The sequence below is a fragment of the Canis lupus genome, chromosome 2, assembly GCF_048164855.1.
Source record: "Canis lupus baileyi chromosome 2, mCanLup2.hap1, whole genome shotgun sequence".
Lineage (NCBI taxonomy): Eukaryota > Metazoa > Chordata > Mammalia > Carnivora > Canidae > Canis > Canis lupus.
Window position 1 is genome coordinate 70437713 of NC_132839.1, and position 19700 is coordinate 70457412.

At 39.8% G+C, this 19700-nt stretch overlaps 1 protein-coding gene and 1 long non-coding RNA gene across 7 annotated transcripts in view; one reads left to right on the forward strand and one right to left on the reverse strand.

Moving 5' to 3' along the window:
• The window catches only part of CLNK (cytokine dependent hematopoietic cell linker), a 203116-nt gene that overhangs the window by 17339 nt on the left and 166077 nt on the right, over positions 1-19700 (forward strand). The gene's annotated exons all lie outside the window — the stretch shown is intronic.
• The window catches only part of LOC140621182 (uncharacterized), a 51556-nt gene continuing 44898 nt past the window's right edge, over positions 13043-19700 (reverse strand). For 3 of the 5 annotated variants that reach the window (XR_012020934.1, XR_012020929.1, XR_012020935.1), the window contains 4 exons: positions 18058-18238; positions 17274-17485; positions 16355-16554; positions 13043-15831 (listed from right to left, as the gene is read on the reverse strand). This is a non-coding gene — a long non-coding RNA (uncharacterized lncRNA). The remainder of the gene's footprint in view (positions 15832-16354; positions 16555-17273; positions 17486-18057; positions 18239-19700) is intronic. The other 2 variants (XR_012020933.1, XR_012020936.1) reach the window with 2 other exon arrangements.

Here is a 19700-nt window from a genome sequence, read left to right on the forward strand (position 1 = left end):
TTGTGTTAGGGCTTGAAACTGACATTTAGTTTTTGGTTTCTATTTGTTCCTGCTATTTGCATTTCTGCCTTCTTTTTCCTACCCTCCAATGGACTTTAATTTTTTTTTTTTTACTAATGACATTTCTATTTATCTATAGAGTATTTGGGTATATTCTTTTGAATGGCTTTTCTAGTGGTTGCTCTAGGTATTAACATGATATATATAAAACTTACCATGGTCTACTGGTGGTATCATTTTACCAGTTCAAGTAAAGTATAGAAACCCTACCTCCTTTCACATCCCTCAACCCTCTCTCATTTATAATCACCTTAAATATTTCCTCTGCATACATTTAGAACCACACTTGTTATAGTTTTCACTTCAACTATCAAACATAATTTAGAAACTCAAAAGGAAGAGGAAAGTCTATTTGTCCATATTTCAGCATACTGTGTTCTTTTGTCCTTTCTGGTGTTCCAAGATTCTTTTCTTTAACATTTCTCTTCTATTTAGAGAACTTCTTTGGCCCATTTGTTACAGTAGTTATGCTAGTGTCAAATTCTGTTTTTCCATTCCAACAAGGATGGGTGGAAGAAAAGTGGATCGCAGAATGGCGCTCTGTGCTGGATCAGTAAACTGCAGGCCATGTGGACAAAACATCCGAAGTTAAATTTGATTGGAAGATAGGAAATAAATTACTTTGTAAAGCAAGCTTGATCTTGAATCAAAAAGGTTTTTTGTTTGTTTGTTTGTTTGTTTGTTTACATAATTTAAGAACATGATGGTTTTTGATCAGGTGTGGCATGATCAAATTGCATTTTATAAAGACTAAATTTGGCAATAAAAAAATTCTGTTTTTCTTCACCTATCTATGTCAATTTCCCCTGCATTCTTAAAACATATTTTTACTCTACATAGTATTTTGGCTTTATAGTTCTTCTTAATTTTTTCAGCACTTGAAAAAATGTTGTACCATTTTTTTCTGATCTCCATAATTTCCCGATGATAAATCCACTCCTATTCCAATTATTTTTCCCCCAAGAGATAAGGTACTAAGTAATTTCTCTCTTGCTATTTCCAAGGTATTTTGTCTTTAGCTTTCAGAAATTTGACTATGATGTATCTTGGTGTGAATGTCTTTGGACTTACCTTGTTTGGGTTCACTCAGCTTCTCGAACATGTAGGTTTTATGTCTTTTACAAAATTGGGAGTTTGTCAGTAATTATTCCTTTGGGTATATTTTCAATTCTGCCCTCTTTTTCTTCTCTTTATGGGAACTTTCACTACACCACTGTTAGATTTTTTGTTATAGACCCATGTGCTGCTGAGGCTCCTTTTGTTTCCTTGTTTGTTTCAGCCCATTTTCTTTGTGCTCTTCAGATTGGATCATTTTTATTGTTTTCCATCCAGTTCATGATTCTTTCCTCCTCCTGTTTCCATCCTGCTATTGAGCCCACCCATTCAGGTTCTTGTAACTGTATTTTCACTTCTAAATTTTCCATTTGGTTCCTCTTTCCATCGTATATTTCTTTGCTGAGAATTTGTATTTCTTTGCTAAGATTCTTATTTTTTCATTTGTTTCAAGTATGGTCTGAATTGCTCGCTGAAGCATTTTTGTGATAGCTCTTTAAAATCTTTGTCAGATTATTCTAGCATTTCTGTCATCTCATTGTTGGCATCTATTGATTGCCTTTTCTTCATCAACCAGGACTTATTCTTAGTATAATGAGTTATTTTAAATTGAAAGTTTATAATATGGTCTTATGTTATAGGACTTTGGATCTTATTTTTTTTTAGATTTATCTATTTATTTATTTATTCATGAGAGATACAGAGAGAGGCAGAGACACAGGCAGAGGGAGAAGCAGGCTCCATGCAGGGAGCTTGATGTGGGACTCGATCCCGGGACTCCAGGATCATGCCCTGGGCCAAAGGCAGGCACAAAACCACTGAGCCATGCAGGTGCCCCTTGGATCTTATTTAAACCTGACATTTTAACTGGCATCCTCTGACACCACTCTGACAAGGGAAGGAGGTTGTTGCCTCATTAGTTCTAGGGGTAGTGTGATATGAAACTCTAGATTCTCCATGTGGTCTCCAGAGTATCCAATGAGAGGTGCTCCTCGTTAGGACTATGTGGAGGTAGAAGTTCTTCTCCTGACTGGACCTTACTCATATCCACTTGTTTGGGGGGTGAGAGGTAGAAGTACCTCATTAGAACTCTCACTTAGCCTCTTTTGACACACCCAGTGCGTGGAAGGGTGGTGAACACCTCACTACTGTCCAATGAGGAACACCACATGGTCTCCACAGACACTATGATGGAGAAGGGACTCATTATTGCCTGGCAGGCATGAAAATTCCAGCTTCCTGCCCAGTCTCCTCTGACACCATTCCAGCAGGAGGTTTGGGGTGCCTCGCGACAACCTGAGAAGATAGAAGCCTAGCTCCCCACTCAGCCTTTGTAGGCTTGGGTAGGCCAGTTTTTTGTGTGGTGTTTGGGAGCAAAAAGTGGTTATTTTCTAGATGTTTTCTGTCTTGCCATCCCTTTCCTGTTACTCAGGTAGTGAGGTTAGGCTTTTGATGAAGCTGTCTTTATTAGTGCCTGTTGGCATTTCTGAGCTGTTGGGACATGTGAAGCAAAAAAAAAAAAAAAAATCAGAGACTCATCATCTTATTTCTTTTGGTGGTCTAGAAGTCTTCAGCCAGTCAACCATTTCCCCACATTTTAGAGTTTCCATATACCTTTGTTAACATGTCTAAGGTGTTTAGTTGACCTGGAAAAAACTGGTCAAAGTACATCTCTTCCATTTTCCCAGAACGAGAAGTCTCAAGGCATTTTTCAAGGTTCCTATAGAAATATTACATTGTTCACATTTGGCCCCAACTGACACATTTATATATTTCTTAATAACCTATTTACTTGACTTTAACAGAATTCCAAATCTCAGACCAAACAAAAAGTCAGCAGGAGAAGAGGGGACAAAATCATAGAAGTTTTCCTGAGCGAGGAGAGTGTTAGCATTGCTACTTATAAAGAAGAAACCTCTTGAGAATTAATTCAGATAAAAACTGCTTATTTTTTATTTAATATTGCTGAAACCTCTATTTGGTGGCATTCACTCAGAAATCTCAATTTTAAAAATAATCTTGCATGCTCAACTTTTGGTTAGATACCATTAAAAAAAAATACTTCACTACCTTTTCAAACAGTAGAGACTCAGGAAAGGAATTCACTTCTTGATGACTCAGATCCTAATTCTAAGCTGCTTGAGCAGCTTTACTTTCTTTCTGCCAGGGAACGGCAAGCTCCCAATGCTCTTTTTCATAGATGCCATTACCACATCCTTAACTCCTGCTTATAGTTTTTTGGGGGATTGGAAATGAGAATACCATGCCTGGCAGAGTTGTGTGTAGATCAAGAGCCAAACGCTTGCATTGAGGACACAGGGTCTTTCTTACCATGCGACAGGGAGGGGATTTGACTCATGGTGGGTTTTATAATTTTAGTATCACTAAATAATTTAAACAATTCAATATTCTTTAGTTATTCTCTGGATGGCTGAGATTGCCAAACAAGCAGAAGTTAAAGCAAAAAAAAAAAAAAAAAAGAGGAAGAAGGAAACAAAGAAGAGAAATTAAGTGTTATTTTTACAGTGATGGGTTTACTATTATCCTGTTGGAAAGTGGTTGACTGTTGATATGAACCCAGTAATACACCAGATCCATTATGGATGATATTATTCTAACTATGTCCTACTTCGCAGAGTCATGGTAAAGAATATTACCCACATTTTTTAAATGAAAAAACTGGATTTAGGAAGCTAAATGAATTGCCTGAGGTCACACCCATCACAAACAAAGTAGCTGGATTAAACCCAGTTCTGCTTTTATCTTTTCCAAGATGACAGTGTAGGGTGGGTGCCGCAAAATCTAGTTAAGCACACAGGCAATAAATCTCATGCTCAGTATGGCTATCTAAAAGAGCGCTTCTCAACTCTAATGGGCATAGTGATTCCAACACAGTAGGTCTAAAACAAGCATTTGTATTGTATATTTCTGACAAAGTCTCAGATTTACCTGATGCTGCTGGTGCACTGGCTACATTTAAATAGCAAGGATCTAAAAGATCCACTTTGATATTATGTAAAGGCAGGGATATGGGTTTGATCTTTAATTGAATGTATTTCAGGCAATTCATTGTTTTGGTTGGTTTCTTTTTTTTTTTGCATTTAAAAAATGCAACATAGTCATAAAAATTACATGGCTGCTTTATTACAGATACTGAAACTGAACAGGAATGTTGATTTAAGGCAAAGAAAAAAATCTTAGGGCATATAAGTGAATTAAAAGAAAATGTCTGAACATAAAAAAGAAAACTAATCCCTTACTTATTACCAATAGTTTTCAATATTCTTTAGCTGCATTGACCATAACTACTAAATCAAAAATCAGAATTGATAATTTGACAAAGATTAAAAATGAAATTTTGGTAATGAGGATGACTTCTCCATTGAGATCTGGAATATGTCACCGTTAATATGGAAATAATGCCCCCCAACACACACAGACACATACATACCCCACTATGAATGTGTTACCTAAAATACTTTAGATTAAAAGAGATCTAAGGGCCTAAGGCTGTTTTTATACCAGCTGCTTATCCTGATTTTTGAATCTGCAATTTGTGTAAATCAAAATAATAACTCTCTGCATACCGATCTGAAAGAAAATATATAGCCCTTTGAACAACACATATCTAAGTATGTACTGGAAGATTCTATTTTTCATGGCCTTGCCTCTAGTTTCTCTTAAGTAACACAAAATAGTGATACATGGGTGGTTCAGTGGTTGAGCATCTGCCTTTGGGTCAGGTCCTGATCCTGGGGTCCTGGGATGGAGTCCCACATGGGGCTCCCTACAGGGAGTCTGCTTCTCCCTCTTCCTATGTCTCTGCTTCTCTCTGTGTGTCTCTCATGAAGAAATAAATAAAATCTTAAAAAAAAAAAAGTAACACAAAACATTCCAGTCAGCTTAAGTCCCAAGTACAATCTTGCTTTACTATGTAAAAAGTGTATTTCTAATTTTAAAAACAAAAATACACCAAAAAAGTGTATGTCTCATTTAAAAAATAAAATCTCAACCTTGATTTAGAGTCTAAGCTCCTCTCCCACCCTCAGTGGGGAGGCTGCAGTCAAGGAGGGGCTAGGTGGCTTTTGCTATTTCTCCTTACTAGCACTTTCTCCTACCACTCCCCTCAGAGTCTACCTGCATAGATTTGAAGCATGTGGATGAAGAAGAAAAAGAGAGTTTGACAGGAAAGTTATTTTTTGCCCAATAATGCTGTGAGTTGGTGGTCTGGGTTTGGCAGTTCTAATGAGGACCTTGAGGTATCCAAAAGACGGTCAACCTCAGAGACATCACCCTTGTGCCTGTTCTTAGCCATCTCTCCCTGCAGTTCTCTGATGTGGATGATGCCTCCATCTTCCTCTGGCTTTTCTTCTACCTTCTGTACCTTCTTTTCACTGAAGTCATTCACCCTTCTGGGTGCCATCTTGCTCAGGAGCTAAGATGACTCCATACCAGTGCTCTCTCTTGCTCCTGACACTCATGTTGTCTAGGAAAATACTCACTGACCTATCTTTTCTACAGAGAAATTCTTGAAGTACATGATATCCAGCACAGCCAACACCCACTCCCAGCACCCCCCCCTTCCAGCTCATGCATGTTGCAGCTAATCAGCTCTTAACTTGAGATTTGTCAAAGAAGACTCAGATTCCAGAACACTCTGACCACCCTCCCTCCCATTGCAGAGGACTTACACGAAATTCTCTGAGTGGTCCTGCCAAAGACCACCCCCTACTAGGTGTGAGGTGGTGAGCACCTAACTCCTCCCTTTCTTCTTTGTGAAGTATAAGGCTCTCATAGTTCAGCAATGCATTTTCCAAAAATATATATTCAAAATTTTTTTTCCCATTCTCCACCTTGCTACCTTTTTGATACCCTTATGTGGTGTGACATCCAACTAGCTTTTGATCATCTAACTTTGAACTTTCTGCATATAATCTAGTACTTTCTTTGAAAGGTGATAACCATTGTCTCCTGGTGCCTCAGCCAACTTTCTGTTAAATATGCTAATGGACCTCTGGAATCCCCAAGAGTGTTTCTGAAACTACTTCCAGTTTCAAATCTTTTCATGGGACACATCACAGAACTGGTTTGGAGCACTTTTTTGTAAATACCTCAGAAAATGGCTGGCATTGGAAAGGACATTAGAAATAATCCACTTCAATTCCTTCCTTTAGTAAAGAAGATGATCTGGAGTGCAGAACATGTATTGATAAGGTCAAGTCACCCAGATTCTGAGCAGGAGAACTGCAATGAGGCCAACTGCCTAACTGGCAGATTTCTCCACTTTGCAAGGGCCAGGAAAGAGTCAGAGGTCTCAGTGTTTGAAATTTTTAAAAACTGAAAGAGAATAAAAATATCTTACCTTTTTAAAATGTAATTCAACCAATATTTCAAAACAAAAAGAGTTGTTGAAAAAATATAAGCATTATGTGTTTCCAAGACTCTCTGAGACATCTTGTTTTATGGATTTATATATACTTTTATATTTAAAAACTATTTGGCAGTTATTCTTTGGGAGAGACTGTTTTGTGACTCAACAAGTATTAGGCTAGGAGGTCTTCTATGAGATTAAGAGATTAATGATCAGTCAGGGAGTTTTTTTTTTTTTTTCCCTAAGAGAAACCAGTGGTTCTTGTGTTCATGTAGAAAACCAGGCCCTGCACTGCATTAAAGAAGCTCAGTGGTCTTGTTGACCCTAAAGACCACAACATCAGTGCAATGAAGCAGTTAAGAACAAGGATGCTTTAGGGTTTCAGACATGGGTTTGACCACCAGCTCACACCTTTAGAGAAAGGAGAGTACGTTGCCCACAGGTTCAGAATTTATTACCTTGGGCTACAGAGTTTCCTCTTTGCAGAGAGGCTAGGACCTTCACACCTTGAGCTGGAAACCACGCATGAGGCCAAGATTGACCTTTGGGCTATGGTATCACTCACCCTATATTAATAGTCAAAGACCTCAGGCCCAGAAGAAGACATCCTTATAGAATCTGGTGTCACAGTCAAAGCAAATCAACTCTCCTACCTGACTACTTGATGATGATTCTCTCTTAGCAACTCAATCATTTGGCTTTTATCAGCAGAGAATATGTGAAGAGGACCATATAAAAAATTACTAAGACAGACTGGGAGCTTGAGGAAGGTGGCAGTGCAGTGTAAAGGGAGACAGCATGCCACTCTCTCATAGTACTTACCCTATATGTCTGAGAGGCATTGAGCGGTTCAAGAGAGAAAGCAACCTGACTCTGGGGTTAAATACATTAACAAGATGCAGTGAGTTCACCTCCTCAGTCAAGGTCCCTCATCTCCAGAGCAACAGTGTCTTTGGTCATAAAATGAGGATAGGATACCACCTGCCTCAAGGAGGTATTGGAAGGATGGACTACTGAGTTAAAACCTTCAAATCGGCTAGAACAGCACTTGGCACACAATCAGTGCCCAATACACATTAGTTCTTGTTATTAGAAGGACTATGCTAAGGAACATGTGCCAAATAAATGCATAGAACAGTCTGGTGCCCCTTCACTTCTTTACAAGTGTTTCTATAGCCCATCATTTTCCCCTCCTCATCATCATTCTGACCAGCTTCACTTTCATTCTCCTATCAGGAAGCTGGGTAGCCACCCCAGCACAAGTCAGTCCCTCATACCTGTCCATCCTGATTACTCATTGCCCTCAGACCAAGTAGCACAGAGAAGCATGCACTCCTTATGCCTCACACCTCTTCTCAGAAACCCAAGGGGCAGCTATTCACCAGAGCATCAATCTTTGCACTTTCTTGACTTACAATTCCCAGAGAGAGGGAGACCTGGGGTAACACTTTTTCACTTATTGTCTTTCAGAAATGATCCAGTCTAGATAATAAGCCAAATGGTTACCATATCAGTCATCAGTGATGCGACATAACAAACAAACTCCAATCCAATGACTTAATAAACATTTACTGAGCTTGTGAGTTGGAGGATTGGGGTGGCTGGGCAGTTCTGATCTAGGCCACACTGCATTGATGTGAGCTGCATTCATGCTTGCATCGGTGACATCACCAGGAATGTGTTATGATGACTGACTGACCTCCCTCACATGTCTGCATTGGCAGCTGGGGTGGTGGGGTTACCAGACCATGTGTCCCCCATCTTCCACAATTTAGGCTGGTATTATTTATGCCTGTTATGGCCCCCATAAATTCAAGTGTTGAAGCCCTAACCCCCAACGTGATGGAATTAGAAGGTGAAACTCCATGATGAGATTAGTGTCCTTCTAAGAGAAGGAAGAGACCAGACCCCTTTCACTCTACCATATGAAGACATATATGTCATCTGCAATCCAGGAATAGGGCCCTCATTAAGAACCAAATCAGACAGCACCTGGATCTCAGACTTCCAGCCTCCAAAACTGTGAGATATAAATGCCTGTTGTTAAAGAACTCCGGTCCTCAGTATTTTGTTACAGCAGCTTGAGCTTACTGAGCCAGTGGGCTACTTGATATGGTTCCAAGAGAGCTAAAGAAAGGATCCAAGTTTTTTTGAGGCCTGAGCTTCAAACCAGCACATTCATCTTCTACCTCAGTCTACTGGCAAGGCAAGTCTTAAAACAGCCTAGACTTGTGGGGGGCAGGGTAGTAGATTTCACCACTTGGGATTAGCAGGGAAATCGCATTCCAAGGGCCCACCTTCAACAAGGGATGAGAATTATGGCCTCTTTTGCTATCAATCTACCAATATCATCAAACTCAGAAATAGGAGTTTCAGGATCAGAAAAATTCAAGTTTGAAATTAGCTGTGAGGTCATGGGAAAATGATTTAATCTCCTGAGGACTCACATTTCTTCACCTATAAAGTAGCAATAGTAATCATACTACCCTCATATGAAAGTTCTAATGATTAAACAAGAAAATTCTATGAGTACGGTGTCTGGACATATTTAGCTATTAGGTATTATAGTGGTACTCAACAATCAGCTTCATAGATATTTTATGTAAAATACCTTCCAGTGAACAAGATTTTTTGAGTCTCCTGAGTATTGTATTTTATAAAGGGGAATACAGTCTTGTATTGAATTGAATTGAATAAGTCTCAATTTCAAAATTCCTGATTCCTGTCTGGCACCATACCACTATCCAAGATTAAGGGAATCTTATTAATATGAAGCTTACTTATTAAAACTATTGAATATCTTGGTTAAGTAGAGTATTTTAATGCTGTTTCCTATGTTCATCCAAACTGATTTGTTAAGCCAGGCTTTTTAATAGGCATATTTATTGCATAGGAAAACTCTGGAAAGACAGCTTTACAACATAATCATAGAAGTGGTCCCCATGGCATTGTGGCAGTGCAGAGTAAAATCTTGGTCTCTCCTCCTTTAATCTGTTACACTGTGACTTCTTTCTGTGACATTCTAAAGTCTAGGAATAAGGGCTCTTGAATCTCTTTGAAAAAACTTAAAATTTTTCCAATATCCTGCAAAGACAATATTCCATCTTATCCAGTCCAAGCCTTCCTGTATATGGCCACCAGAGTGATCATCTTAAAATGAATATCTGACAAGTCACACCACCCTCCCTTGAGCTCTCACAACAAAGCCCTTCATGATTGGGCCTCTGCCCACCTCCTCTGCTCAACAACACCCCGTCTGCCCTGCCAGGTGCTTATTATATGTTGGTGCTTATTATATGTTGGTGCTTTTTTTATCAACATACCTTGATAAAAAGTACAGCTACATCTGAATTCTGATTCTTCCTCTTAGCATGTAATCTTAAACAAGTTACTTATATTTCTGCATTTAGATTCCTTATCTTAGAAGAAAAAAATAGTAGTATCCAAAATGAAAACTTAAGAAAAATTAATAGGTATAAGACACTTAGACTAGTGTCTGGAAATAATAAATACTATGTTAGCTAATCTTCCTATTATCTAATATAACCATCCTGAAATGATACAGAATCATTTTTCTGCTTCCAGATGTAAAATCCCCTGTGCACAGAAAGATGGAATAGTAACCATAAGTGACACAGATGGGCTTTGAGCCCAGGTGTCTCTGACATCAGCACTGAGTGCTGTCCACTGTGCCAGGCTCCCTCCTGCCACCCTTCCCATCAGAGGGAACTGCCTACTCTTCTCGGGCAGTGCCAAGGCGTCTCTCCCCTCTGTTGTGCTGCCTGGAAACCCTGCATCCCATCTTTGTCCACTGAAGGCCTACTTTGCCTCTAGTGTTCAAGTCAAGTATCATTTCCTCCCTGGGAAACTGCTAACCTTCTCCATACAGGCTCAGGCAACTTCCTCAGATCTAAGCACACCCTACACTTTCTGCTGGGGACCCATGCTGAACTGTACTGCCATCACTTCCCTACCAATTTGCTGTAAGATGCTTGAAGGTGACAACCAGGTCTCATTTCCTCCCCTATCCCCTTAATGAATGAGTGAACTTTTGCTGTGCTCTTAGGAAACCTGTAATCCTTGGCACTAGAAGTGACAGCTCAGAGACCTTGGAAAGGAGATGCATAGTGCCTTGACCTTGTCAATAGCCAACTGGGTAATGTGGGCTTCACTTTCTTTTACCTGTACAAAGTTAATAACAAAAACCTTCCTCTGTAATTAAAAGATTTGGAGGAGAGATCAAATGAGGAAAATGAATGGGACAGCCCATGACATCCATAGGAGATGTATAGATGACACAAATTGTCCTCTTCCCCATTGGGTCCCCGTAACTGATTCCAGACTCTGGATATTTTCAGATGCCTCAGGAGGGATTGAAATGGAGTCTTCCCCTTGCCCACTGAAACCCTAGTGTTTATGGTGGCATCCTGCTCATAAACTAGGGAGTCCTGGCCTGTAGCCCTTGGCTGGTAACTTCTGTGTGGAGTCAGCTCAACACAGAAACAAATCCGGGATGGTTTCTAAGTGTCCCGCAAGTGGGCCCCTTTGGCTTTGAGTTTATAGTAATAGAATCCACAACCCCTGGGAGAGCACTGGAGGTGCTGTAGAGTTCAGACTCTACATGACTCTACATGACTTTTCTATGGAAGACCCAGATGAGAAGCAGAAAGGGGGCGACCTGCCCCAAGAAACTCTTGGTCTAGAACTCTGAGATTTTGAGGCAAGCGGGCATCCCACTATACCTGTTTCTCACATTCTTCCCGTTTCGCAGGAAATATCTGAAATATCTTTAATCCATATGCAATTATGTTAACCTCTCTAGAGGATAGAGCAAGACATTATCACAGATCCACCCCATTCCTGCTTCCTCCTCTTCTCACACTCGCTCTGTCTCCAGACAGGGCTGCTCATCCATGGGTGAAGAAACAGGTAGCCATCCAACAAAATGGCTTGCTAGATCACATAGTTCATGAACAGTGATGCCAAAACCAGAGTCTATGGTTTCTGAAACTAGTCCAGTACCCCTTACCCAATGTAAACAGTACATTTGATTTTGTGTGACAGTGCCAATGATGACAGTCCTCATTCCCAGCAACTGTAAATGTGTTTGTTGTGTTATGCAGCGAAGGGGAATTAAGGTTGCAGATTGAATGAGGTTGTTCATCAGTTGACCTTAAAGTATCCTAGATAATCTTGGTGGGCCCAGTGTAGTGACAGGGTCATTCATTGTAGAAGAGGGAAGCTGGAGAGAGGGTCATAGGGATACAACTTGAGAAAACTCAACCCAGTCTGGCTGACTCTGAAGATGCAGGAGGGGCCATGAGCCAAGGAACCGGGGCAGCCTCTAGAAGCTGATAAGGCTAGAACTTAGATTCTCCTATAGAACCTCCAAAAGGAACGTAGCCCTGCCTCACCTGAATTTTAGCCCAGTGAGACCAAGCTTGGACTTCTGACGTCCTGTAACCAGTATTTCCCAAGATCCTACCAACTGAGGAAGGACAAATGGGTCCTAACATGTAAACATCTGTGGTGTTCAATTCTTTCTCTACAATTTTGGTAGGAATTTCCGCCTTCAGACCCCATTCCCTCCACCTTGTTCTTTGCTTCAGGGAGGCACTTCATCTGCACCCACTTCCCACACTTAAGCCAAACCATCCTGTTTTCTCTATGCTTAGATACCACACTGACCACCGTGGTTCCACTGAGGCACTGGAGCCCTTGACTCCACCAAGGACAGTGTTGTTCCACAGAGTCTTCTATTCATCAGAGTTCAGCCTCTCCTCCCTAAGCCTCTCATCCAGCCTCCTCCCACCCCCGCCATGGACTAATGTTCAAGAATAAACCTATGTGGCAAATAACATCTGATTTAGGAAGCCCTGATTTCTGACCCCAGAAGCATTTCTATTGATCAAGCATATAGCCCTGACCTCGTGTTCATCTGGTTAAATTTACTGGGAATTCCTTCCATTCTTCTTGGGACCAAGGAGTCTCAAGTCCAGATGGACACATTTAGCGATGAATTTAGGAAAGGCAGGAAATCTAGTAGGGAGTAGGTCTGTTTTAGTTTATATGTACTGCAAACTGACTGTGTGACAGACATTTCACTAGACACTTTATGTAATCCTGTCATTTATTTTTCCCAGTTCAGGGCTCTGAAATTCAGAGACTTAACCCTTCCCCAATTCCACAGCCAGGAAGTAGAGTGTCTGGAAAGTCAGGCACAGGGAGGCTGGACCCCATGTGTATGGAAGCTCCACCTACACCAGCTGCTCTGAGCAAATATGTCATATCTGGAACCAAGAGTGGGCGTGCTGCCCTAGCAGCTTGTCCCTGCCCAGCGTGGAGGATGGACATGGATCTTCTCCAGAGTATGGCTGATCAAGGGAGGGAGGGAAGAGAGCTGAGGTAACACCATCCCCAGGGACTCAGGGTAGGCAGCTGACATCAGCCAGGAAGGAAAAAAAAGTTCATTTTTAAAACAGCCAAAGAAAAATTAAACTTGCAGTTCCATCATTTCATATAAAAAAAATCAAGGATGAAAATAAGCATGGTTCCAAGTTATTTTATTCTGAATTTATTTTTAATGCCAATGACAACAAAATAGCTCTTTTATGAGTCATTTTACAAAACAGAAAACATGATTTCCTGAAGTGGCATTTTATGGAAACTTAAAGAAAACTACTATTTGACATGAGAAAGATGGAACATAGCTAACTCTGTTCACCTGAGGGTCTTCCACCACCCTGCTCCCTAGAATGCTCCCCTCACTCTAGCTACCTCCCTCTTCTTTCTGCAAATCTCATTTACACTATTATTTCCTCAGGGACTTATTCTCTGGTCACCCCTGATTTTACTTTTTTTATTGCATTGTAATTCAGTTAATTAACATATAGTGTAACATTAGTTTCAGAGGTAGAACTTAGTGGTTCATCAGTTGTATTTAACATCCAGTGCTAATTACATCAAGTGCCCTCCTTAATGCCCAACACTCAGTTACCCCATCCCCCCCACCTCCCCTCCAGCAATTCTCAGTTTGTTTCCTATAGTTGAGAGTCTCTTATGATTTGTCTCCCTTTCTGCTTATTTTATTTTTCACTCCCTTCCCCTATGATCCTGTTTTATTTCTTAAATCCCACACATGAGTGAAATCATATAATTGTCTTTCTCTGACTAATTTTGCTCAGCATAATACCCTCTAGCTCCATCCATGTTGCTTCAAATGGCAAGATTTCATTCTTTTTGATGGCTGAGCAATATTCCACTATATATAAATATATGTGTGTGTGTGTGTGTGTGTGTGTGTGTGTGTGTTAAAGATGGCAAGATTTATTAGGTTTGGAATCCACCTCAAAGACAAGAGTTGGCACATGCCTTATGGGATTATCAGTGATAATAATCAAAATGTTTATCTTGTAGGCTGGCACATTCAGCTTTGAACCAGGAGCCACAGTCATTAACTATACCACTAGCCCACATGTTGTAGGTTGTTACTTTCCATTTAATTAAGTGTTTCAATGAATATTTATATATATTATTATAATATAATATATATTACTTATAATATTTATACAATGAATATTTATATATATTTATATATATATAAATATCTTCTTTATCCATCCATCTATCTGTGCTCTTTCCATGGTTTGACTATTATGGACATTGCTACTACAAATATTGGTGGTCATTCCCTCATTTTATAAAAGCCCCCATTATATAATCTCAAAGAACATTGTACTATCTCTTCATTGCATTTCCTGAAATTGTGATAATTATTCTGTATGTGTTTATGTGCCAGGCACTTAGACACTTGGATGTGCAGACCCAGACAACATTGCTCTTTTGGAGCTTACAGTCTAACTACGGGAGCTGGATAGTTTCTGTGTCTCTCTCCATCAATTATACTAAGAAGTGCAGAATTCCAGAAAGCAAATGGACTTCAGGCAAGAAGTGTGAGAGCAGATAGCAGGGGACATAGGCTAGTCATCTTTACACATTCGACATACATATAAACATATATCTCTTCTATAAGATGTTGTCTGTCTTGTTTGGCACATATTAGGTGATCGGTAAAGGATATCATTGAAACACTTAATGGAATGGAAAGTAACAACCTACAACATGTGGGCTAGTGGTATAGTTAATGACTGTGGCTCCTGGTTCAAAGCTGAATGCAGCCAGCCCACAAGATAAACATTTCTATTATTATCACTGATAATCCCACAAGCCATGTGCCAACTCTTGTCTTTGAGGTGGATTCCAAACCTAATAAATCACTTGCCATCTTTAACTTATTTGTTCTGTCACCTGGGTTCTGTTCCTGTTGACATCTCCTCCTTGAAGGGGTGATGATGTGACATGAGCTTTTGCTGATGTTCTTTTAGTCTCTGATGGTCCTTCTAACAGTCTTCTTTAGCCCATTTATATGATGGGCTTCTCCCAGGCTTCTCTCTCTGTTTCCTGCCCAAGGCTTAATGTGTACCCAGCAAGAAGAAAAAGTTCAGCTGCCATCTAGATGGGAGTGCATTTATTTATTTTACTTAATAAGTACTCGAACAGCAAAGACCACATTCCAGGCACTATTCTAGGCATTTTGTTAAATAATAATTCAATTAGGGTTAATAACTTTCACAATTCAAGAGTAAAACATGACTGGAAGCAGAATTCCAGACTCATATCCAAGAAATAGTGGTGCAAGTGGATGGTGTTAAAAGGACTTGGGCTGCTTCACAAACTCCTATAGCACCTCCTTTCTTGAAAAATAGCCAGTTGTCATATCACTAAACACCACTGTGAGAAGCCTCCAGTCACTTCTATGCAGAGTGCCACCTCTCAGTCCCTCCCTCCAGGTGCTGATCCCCACCATATTCATCCAAAATGTGCATGCATCATACCAGGCATATGTACCTTCAAGCAACTCTAGCCCTCCAAAATAGGGCTATCTTCCTCCTTCCTGCCCCATTGTATATGTTCCTATAGACCCATCCAACCTGGCCACAGTCCTTAGAATCTCCCTCTTCACCTGCCTAGCCCATCAGTTCTAAGCCTTCCAGTCCATATTGGGCACTTGGCCCTTCCTGACCATACTATCTTTCTGAACCCTAGATCCTAGACAATTGTGAGTCTCCCCACTGGTCTCTTTGCTTTGGGTTCCCTCTCTCTTCTCTAAATATATACTTTTCTAGGTACCAGATACTCTAGATACTTTACGAGACATTCTAGGTACTCTCCTTCACACCTCCTCCAAATGACCTCATGGAAAATGGAAATCAGATCGTGACATTTCTCTGCATAAAATTCTTCAGTGGCTTCTTATTGTCTTCAGAACACAACAGGGAAGTCTTTACCTGGAAGGGGCAAGATAAATATGCTGACGTGTCTAGTATTACCTTTGGCATATGAGTCTTCACACTTGTGTGCCACAGGCATCAAGCTATAGGTCTCCTTCCCAGTCCCCTCTGCCTCTGAATAGGCAATTCTGTCTGCGTAGAATCTGCTTCCCACTTTGTCTAACTGGCTAACCAGTCCTTCTTCCCTGACCACCAGCTGCAATGGTAAAAGATGGCAACTAAGTATATGAGCCAGTCTGCCTGGATTCAAATCTCAACCTCCATACCTAAGGGGTGACCTCATGCTACTGCTATTCCATGCCTCAGTTTCCCCACCTACAAGATGGTAACCTACTTCACAGAGTTATAACAAGGACCAGAAGAGCTAATATACGTAAATATATGGTGACCCATGGCAAGCACTAGGTGAGTTTTTTATTATGATCAACTCCTGCATATTACCAGCTTTCTCCACAAACCACTTATGTATATCTTTAATTTGTTCATTCACCAACTTGCCTGTTTATTTTCAGTCTCTCACCTAACTGCAAGTTCTTTGAGAGCAGGGGCTGGGTTTTATTCATCCTGCCAACATCTAGAACAGAACATGGAGAGGACCAGAAGTTCAATGGAGATTTGCAGTCCTAGCAAAAGAATGCCAGTTTTCAGCTGGGCTCTCACCTACCCAACCTGGTGCAGAGGGGCCAGGAGATATCATTTAATGTAGGACACTCAACCACACTGGTAGGAAAGAAGCAAGAGAAAGAGTTGTTTTAAGGAGAGGATTGCACTTCATGTTCACAGGCAAGAGATACAACCAAGCCTGAAATAGACAATGTCTTCTCGCAAAATCTGTAGCATGATTTTAAACATTTCCTTGTCAAAGTATTGACAAAAAATGAAACAAACATATCTTATTCATGTCCATAAAAGTTGGATGTGATGGCCCCATGAAATCTTCATTTAAAAAATGGAAGAATTCATTAAAGGCTTAAAGAAATTTTGACTAGGTAAAAAGTAGAACAGCTAAAACCTCATAGGTGCAAAAGATGATCAGCTTAGGACACTCTTAACGATCAGAAACAAACTGAGGGTTGTTGGAGGTGAATGGGGGGGGTGGACTAATTGGGTGAAGGACATTAAGGAGGGCACGTAACGTAATGAGCACTGGGTGTATATATAACTGATGAATCACTAAACTCTATCCTGAAACTAATAATACATTATATGTTAACTAACTTGAATTTAAATTAAAAAAAAAAAAGATGATCACCATTTTTCAGCAAGTTGGAATCATCACAATTTGCTGAAGTGTTTTAGGCAGTAAAACAGTTGAATGATACAATTTCTAAATGCAAAGCCTCTGCATAATTATATATTATATACACCATGCATATATTCTGCAATGGCATTTGCATATTCTTGTTTGCATTAGTTACACAAAACCATGTTTCTTTTACCTATGAAAAAGGAGATTTTTCAGGTAATTGTCCCCACCAGTTCTTGTTGCCTCATCAGCCCCAATAAGAATCTAAACTCCTTTATTGGTCCCCTGAAGAAGAGGAGATGCACATGGCTTAGAGTCAGGAGGTCTGAGCTCCAGTATGGTCACTGCATTCAAGCTGCATGATTAACAGGTCTCTTCACTTGGCTGAGTCTCAAGCTTCCTTATCTATAAAATTAAAAATAGAAATAGTACCCACATCACAAGTCAGGTTCTGAGGTTTGAATGAGGTAATGAGTGCTAAAATTTTGGAGACTGTGAAGCACTGTGGATATAAAATAGGAACCCACCTACATGTTTCAAGCAAAATAATTTATAATTCCAGGGTCTCTAAAATCACCATAAACATTTCTTTGGCTTTAAAGTTCGACAGGTTTGGATTCCTTTCCAGATTTCCTAGATATTTTTAACCACAGTGACTTCAGTTGCCTGTAGAATGACCTTCAGTTTTCTATAAAATAATCATATCAATCTCACAGCATTTACTGAGTGCTTGCAATGTTGGATGCATTAGTAGAAGATCTCATTTTATTACCATTGCAATTCTCATCTTCTTTACCCACAAAGTCAGCACATTCCCTTCCTCCTCATTCCTTAAATTCCATAACTAGACATTCTTCCCTTTGCCAAACCTGTCTCTTCTCTAATCCCTATTGAAATGCAAACACTTTATACATGAGTATATTAGTCAGGATTCTCCAAAGACAGGCAGACAGAAAGATAATAAGAAATTGGCTCACATGGTTCAGAAGCTGAAAAAAAGTCCCAAGATGCACTGTCAACAAGACAGAGACCCAGGGGATTGAATGTGTAGTTCCAGACTGAATTCAAAGGGCTGAGAAGCAGGAGAACATGTGGCTTAAGTTCCAGTTTGAAACTCGAGACCCAAGAAGAGCCAATGTTTCAGTCCAAGTCCAAAGGCTGGAAAAGATCATTGACGGAGCTCAGTCAAGCGAAAAGAGATCCCTCTTACTTAGTCTTTTTGTTCTAATCAAGTCTTCAAATGATTAGATGAGGTCCACCCACTCTTGGAAGAGCAATCTGCTTTAGTCTACTGATTCCCATATTAATCTCATGCAGAAATACCCTCATAGATACTCCTAGAATGATGTTTGGCCAAATGTCTGGGTACTCCATGCCTCAGTCAAGTTGACATATAAAATGAACTACCCCAATGAGAGTTCCATCACAACTTAAGTGGAATAATGCTCCCTTGCAGATTTCAGTTAGAAGGTGGAAATATCTGAGAAATATGAGGATTTGGGAAGGTGTGCCATCAAGGGACAAGTGGGTCTAAGTGTGGAAGGAAAAAGCAGAGAATACCACATACAAAATAACGTCACAGATTTTCAGAAATATGACCAAACTTGTCATATATATTGTCACATTTTATTTTTCCATTAGTCATCCATTCATGTATTTATGTATTTACTTTCAACTTACTTTTACTGAGGGCATAATACGGTCTAGGTATTACATGGGTGTAAGGGCCAAACAATCAATTAAAGTATGAAGTTTGTCCTCAAATTACACCTGGAAGCTGAATGCATGTTTTCAGATTTCTTCCAAATGATACACTTATGAAACCCTGGACCTGTTGGTTTGCAATCTGCTTTAAGTCTTATGTATTCCAAACCCACTACCACCAGTACACCACCATCTCCACCAAGGTCTTCTGACTTCTAGTCCCATCTACATAGACTAGGATTTCACAACCCACCATCTGAGTTAGCATTCCTTCGTTTTTCAGTTTAACTCTGAATGAAAAAAAAATGTCTATTTCAGCTTTTATCCCCACACTCCTATTTATGTCACACAAATCAACACAGAACAGTCAATAATTCCATAGATGCATATCCTGTTACTGTCTTCTTGGTCCAGTTTGATTACCATAATAATGAGATGATGATGATATTTAATAACAATTTCTTAAATTCCTATTCCATACCATACCCTTTTATAATTACTCTTTTGTTATTCTCACAACCCACAAAAGCTAAAATAGTGTCCATTATCCAAATAAGTTCACCAAAATTTAGACACAATGAACAGTTTACTCAATGTTCCCAAGATAGTCAAGAGCCAAATTGGGTTTTGAAGCCATTTCTGTGTGACCCTTAGTCCATTCTTCACCTGCCACACCAGGTAGCTTTGCTGAAAAGGAGCCAGCAAAGAGAAAATTAAAAGCAAATGTATCCCATACATACCCAGTTGTTTTGCTAGCTGCATGAAAAATGTGTTTTGAGTGTGAGAAGCCATTCTTGTTGGACCCTTGAACTTAAAGAGTGAATTATTTGGAAGAAAGTGGGTAATAATTATTTTTCCCTCACAAGTTCATTCATTGCTGAAATTGTTTTCACTATACAAATACTTGCAAATACTA